The following is a 6,052-nucleotide window of genomic DNA, read 5'->3' on the forward strand; positions in this document are numbered from 1 at the left end:
AAATAATAAAAAATAAATTTGAAGATGCTGATGGAGCACTAAACGATGTCAGATGGGGCCGAAAGTGAGCCGATACAGGTTTTACCAGATACTAAATAAAGGTCTCTGAAAAAGCTTTGAAACGCATCTAACAGTGCCTCGTTCAGATTCTCGAGTCAAAAGTAACGACCTTTGAAGTTCGACTCCTGACGTGTTGCCCCTGCATTAGTAAATAGTAAAAAATAAGTTCGAAGACACGGACGGAGCACTAAATGATGTTGGATGTAACGCCCCGCAAAAATCCTTTCAATATTTCCTTAATATTGAATAGGTTACAAGGAATGATAGTTTAGGTTATGGAAGTTTTAGGGAAAGTACTAATGGGCTTTGCAAGGGCTCTTAATAGGGTAGACCTCTAATGGAGGACTAATAGAGTTCATCTTAATGGGCTTATGTAATGGATAACAAGTAATGGACTCTTATGTGGGCTTTGCCAAAAGAAAAAAAAGAAAAAAAAAATGAAGATGCCAAGGATTGAACCTTGGACCTCATGGAAAGTGGCAAGCCTAAGAAGCATGAGTTAGCCACAAGTTCTAGCAAGTAATTGCTATGAAATGGAAAGGGGAAAATCTAGTTAAAGCAAAGGTTTCAGGAAGAGGCAAGTGAAGAGACACTTGGGTGCCTTTACTTCATGAGTTAGTGAGAATTTAATGAAAGAAGTTGAAAGGTTGGGAATTAATGGACATGTTAATGAGGATTTATGAAAGGAGTTACCAAATGGAGTTGTAACTCCTCTCCACTCCCCTTCCTCATTCTCTCTCCCTCACTCAAGTCCTCATTCCCTCTCTTTGCTCCTTGGCCGAGAGCCTTGTAAGTTCTCTTTTCCTTGTGTTGTGACCGAGAGGTGTTGGAGACCATTCCACTTTTCTCTCGTTTGTTTCCTTGGCCGAGAGGTTTGGAGGCTTCTTCATCCATAAGACTTCAAGGGAAAGAGCTAAGAGGCTTTAGGGGGGGGGGGGGGGGGGGGGGGAGAACAAAGGGGAAGAACCCAAGGATACCAAGGCTTGAACCTCTTGTTTAGGGTATAAGAATATTCTAAACCTATGTAAGTCTTCCCTCACCTGCAGCATAATAGTACTATCGTTTGTAGATATGAAATATGTATGTTTTAACGTTGTATGTATGAAGTCTAAGAAGTTTAAGTGTTTTTATGCATGAAATATGTAGGAAATATGTAGGAACATGTCTATAGAACGTAGAAGATAAAAGGATTTATATGAGATCTCTTGATCGATTAGGGAACCTTGTAATCGATCACTGGATCGATTACAAGAATGCGTAATCGATCTCATGATCGATTATTAGGCTTAATGAGGAAGAAGATTTACGTTAACTGATCGATCACTGGATCGATTAGGGATCATAATCGATCTACTGGTCGATTACAATGCTCTCTGAATAATCACTATATATGTAATCGATCTCTTGATCGATTAAAGGGGACACTAATCGATCACTGGATCAATTACGTTGAGTATTAATCGATCACTGAATCGATTACCAGACTTACTGAGGAATACGACGTATAATGGGTCAACTGATCGATTAGAGAAGAACTTAATCGATCTTCTGATCGATTACATGACTTAATAAGGAAGAGATTACGATGAGTAATCGGTCACTGGATTGATTATTGAAAGGAGTAATCGATCTCTTGGTCGATTACATGACGTTCTGATTATGGAGTTCAATAGATTACATGGATTCCTTGAGACCCTTAAACCAACATGTGGCCGAAACCCTTAGCTTGCATATCATGGGTTAGATTAAAACAAATACCCTCTAAACATCATACATCATTATAAGAGTTCATTAAACATGCATTAGACCAAAACTAAGCTTTTAAACCATCACCTAGGTCTCATGATCTATCATGGCCGAAACTTCAATTTAGGGTTTCCTTTAGTTAACTTTAAAACTAACCACATGAAACCCTAAACCATGGTAAGAATTTATCACATAGCAATTGCAACCATAGTTAAGTTTGAAACATAACCTAACTTCCTTATACATGACTTAGCCGAAACTTTAAAAACAAGTAACATGAATTAGATCTAATCATATGAACCCTAAAACATGATAAAACATCACAATATATGTACAACCATTAGGTTAAAAGCATAACTTAAAAACCCTAGGTTTTTCTTACATGGCCGAAACCCTAATTTAGCATGGAACTCTAGATTTATCCACATGGAAAAACCTAAACCCTCATAACACATCATCATGATTCTTTTGCAAACATAGCATGGTCAAAAACATCACTTTGAAACCCTAAACATGCCATAGCCGAAACTCTAGAAGTTTACAACATGAAACCCTAACTTTAACCACATGAAAACAACCAAGTTTATTCTTAAACATCATCATGAATCATATGTAACATAGCTTCTTCAAAAACATGTTTTTAGAAACCCTAACATCAACATATAAAACATTAGAAATTCATGGAAAACTTCATCATAGCTATTATGTTGCAAGGTGAGGGGAGTCTTACTTTTGGTCCTTGAGTCCTTAGAATTATACCCTCAACACAAGAAGATGAAGCCCTTTAACTTAAGAACTCCTTGGTTCCTCTTCCTTGCTTCCCTAAGCCTTCAAGCCCTAGCCCTAGAGTCCCTTGCCTTGAAAACTTGGTGGAGGAAGGAAAGGTCTTCAAGACCTTTCGGCCACAAGGGAGAAAAGAGCTTCAAAGCTCTCGGCCAAGGAGAGAAAAGAGAGAGGGGGAGAGCATTTTCGGTGAGAATGAGAGGAAGAGTGACATTTGGTGAGGGGGAGGGCTATATAAAGGGAGTGTTAAGAGGAGAGTTACAATACAAGTTGATAACTTCCCTCTTAACTCCTATTAACTCATGTAGTAAAAGTAACCAAGTGTCTCTTTACTTGCTAAGTGCCTCTTCATGAACCCTTAGCCTTAAATAGAATTTTCCCTTCCATTTTCATAGCAAATACTTGCTAGAACTTGTGGCTAACTCATGTGCATCTAGGCTTGCCACTTTGCATGAGGTCCAAGGTTCAATCCTTGGCACCTCCATTTCTTTTTCTTTCTTTTCCTTTTTGGCAAAGCCCACCCATGAGAGCCCATTTTCATTCCCTTTGGCCCATATAAAAAAATTAGGCCTTTTATGAAAAACATTTACCCATAGACCCTCTAAGACATACCCTACATTTTTGGTCTATTTAGGGTTCTATCCCTTCAGTATAAGGTCTATTTAGCATTTCTACTAAATTTTCCTCATGACTAAGCCTTCCTCCTTATGGTCATGTTCAACATTTATAAAAATATTGAAAGGCTTTTGTGGGGCGTTACAGTCATGTCATCTGCACACAAAAAAGTGTGTTCAGTGTCAAGTCACGTCACCTGCCTAATTTGTCCCAATGTTGTCATTGTTGTGGCATGTCATCTGTGCAATTTTGTCCAAATGTGTTCATTGTTAGATCATGTCATCTGTACACAAAAATTATGTGTATTCAGTGCCAGGTCACATCGCTTGTCAAACTTGTCCCAATGTTGTCATTGTTGTGGCATGTCATCTGTGCAATTTTGTCCAAATGTGTTCATTGTTAGGTCATGTCATCTACACACAAAAAATATGTGTGTTCAGTGCCAAGTCACATCGCTTGCCAAACTTGTCCCGATGTTGTCATTGTTGTGGCATGTCATCTGTGCAATTTTATCCAAATATGTTCATTGTTAAGTCATGTTATTTGCACACAAAAAGTGTGTTCAGTGCTAGGTCACATCGTCTGCCAAACTTGTCTCGATGTTGTCATTGTTGTGTCATGTCATCTGTGCAATTTTGTCCAAATATGTTCATTGTTAAGTCATGTCATCTGCACATAAAAAATATGTGTGTTCAGTGCCAAATTACATCGGCTGCCAAACTTGTCCCGATGTTGTCATTATTGTGTCATGTCATCTATGCAATTTTATCCAATTGTGTCATGTCATGTCATTAAAGATATAACTTACATTATAAATATATACCCCATAAGCAACATATACCTCATTCATTCAATTATATCAAAAAATGGATGCCACCAATGAAGGTTCATCAAACTTATCATCTTCAAGCTCTGATGATGATAACTATGCGGAAATGTTTGCTGCAACGCAGTTTGATGCAACGCAACAACTGATCTCTCAAGTGATTTTTACTAATAGTCAAATTATCTTGAATTATCTCAATGAAGAAAACAACCAACGCATGCATCGAGGCTCAATTCCTGGTCACAACGTGATCAATCGTAATCGTGAAGCTGCTGATCGTAATCTATTCAATGATTATTTCACCGAAAATGCCTTGTATAATGATGCAATGTTTCGAAGAAGATTCCGAATGGGCCGGAATTTATTTATGCGTATTTATGATGCCATTAGTAATCATGATAGCTATTTTATACAGAAAAGAGATGGGCTTGGAAGACTTGGTTTATCCGGCTTACAAAAAGTAACAGTTGCATTTCGGATATTGGTGTATGGTCTACCAGCAGATGCTACCGATGAGTACATTAAAATAGGAGAATCGACTGCCATTGAAAGTGTGAAACGATTTTGTCATGCTGTTGTTGAAGTTTTTGGAGGGCAGTACTTACGATCTCCAAATGCTCAAGATGTTGCTAGGCTACTCCAGATTGGTGAGCAACGTGGTTTTCCAGGTATGTTAGGTAGCCTAGATTGCATGCATTGGAGGTGGAAAAATTGTCCAACAGCATGGGCAGGACAATATTCTAGTCGTAGTGGAAAACTAACAATTATTCTGGAAGCTGTAGCTGATTATGATCTATGGATCTGGCATACGTATTTTGGGTTTCCTGGATCGAACAATGATATTAATGTGCTTGAGTCTTCTCATCTTTTTGCTAATCTTGCTGAAGGTATTACTATTCTTGCTCATTACGTTATTCAAGGAAAAGAGTATAATATGAGTTATTATTTAGCTGATGGTATATATCCCAAATGGTCAACACTGGTTCAAACGATTCATGATCCATGAGGTAGAAAGAATAAATTATTTGCAATGAAGCAAGAAGCAAGTAGAAAGGATGTTGAGCGAGCATTTGGCGTGCTCCAATCACGCTTTGCAATTATTACAGGACCTTCACGTTTTTGGCAGCAAAATATTTTACATGATATAATGACATCATGTATTATTATGCACAATATGATAATTGAAGATGAACGTGATTTAAATGCATCAATTGTGGAACATTTCGAGGTGCCAACTCCAGATGTTGAGGCAGCAATAGATGATCGTACTCGGTTTGAAGATTTTTTAGCTCGATACAGACAAATTAAAGACAAAGAAGCTCATATTGCTCTGCGAAATACATTAATTGATCATATATGGGAACAATATAGTAATTCTGAATGTTAAATTCCCATAATATTGTATTTTTAATTAAGTATCATTGTCTGCTTTATATTAGTAATATATTTTATTCTAATTGTGTGTAATTTTATAATATTTTTAAAATATATTTATGTTTGAATAATTATGTAATAAATATTAAAAATAAAAATCATAATAATTATAAATTTAAAAATTAACTTATTAAATATAAATGAAATATTAATTTTAAATATAATAATTATTATAAATTAATTATTAAATTAAAATGTATGTCCATAATTAAGTTATGAATAAATGAATAAAAATAAATAGAATATTCTAAAGAATATTCATTTTTAGTGTAAAATGGTGTCAGTTGGTTGGAGTTGAAATTGTGTTTAATGTTGAAATTGCACCATTTTGATATGAAAATGATACCAAATTTGGTGATATGGGTTGGAGATGATCTAAAAATCCAAAAAGGGCATCACCTTGGTGATTCAAAAAAAAAAAAAATTGCTCCTTTGATTTTTATCAAAAAAAAATACATATGGGTAAGGCAGCCTTTGAAAATAAGTAGTTATCCTATAAATACATATATGATAACACATTTGTTGAGATATATTTATTTTTTAGAAAAAAAAATTATCTAGAGACTCGCATTACCAACATAGACGTTC

General features: G+C 35.9%; 1 pseudogene; it reads left to right on the forward strand.

Moving 5' to 3' along the window:
• The first annotated feature begins 4,070 nt into the window (after positions 1–4,070).
• Positions 4,071–5,417, forward strand: LOC141835647 (uncharacterized; annotated as a pseudogene).
• Positions 5,418–6,052: the final 635 nt, after the last annotated feature.

This window comes from Curcuma longa, chromosome 10 (genome assembly GCF_044706935.1).
Source record: "Curcuma longa cultivar G26 ecotype Majalengka, Jawa Barat chromosome 10, ITB_CL_G26_1.1, whole genome shotgun sequence".
NCBI classification, from domain to species: Eukaryota; Viridiplantae; Streptophyta; class Magnoliopsida; order Zingiberales; family Zingiberaceae; genus Curcuma; species Curcuma longa.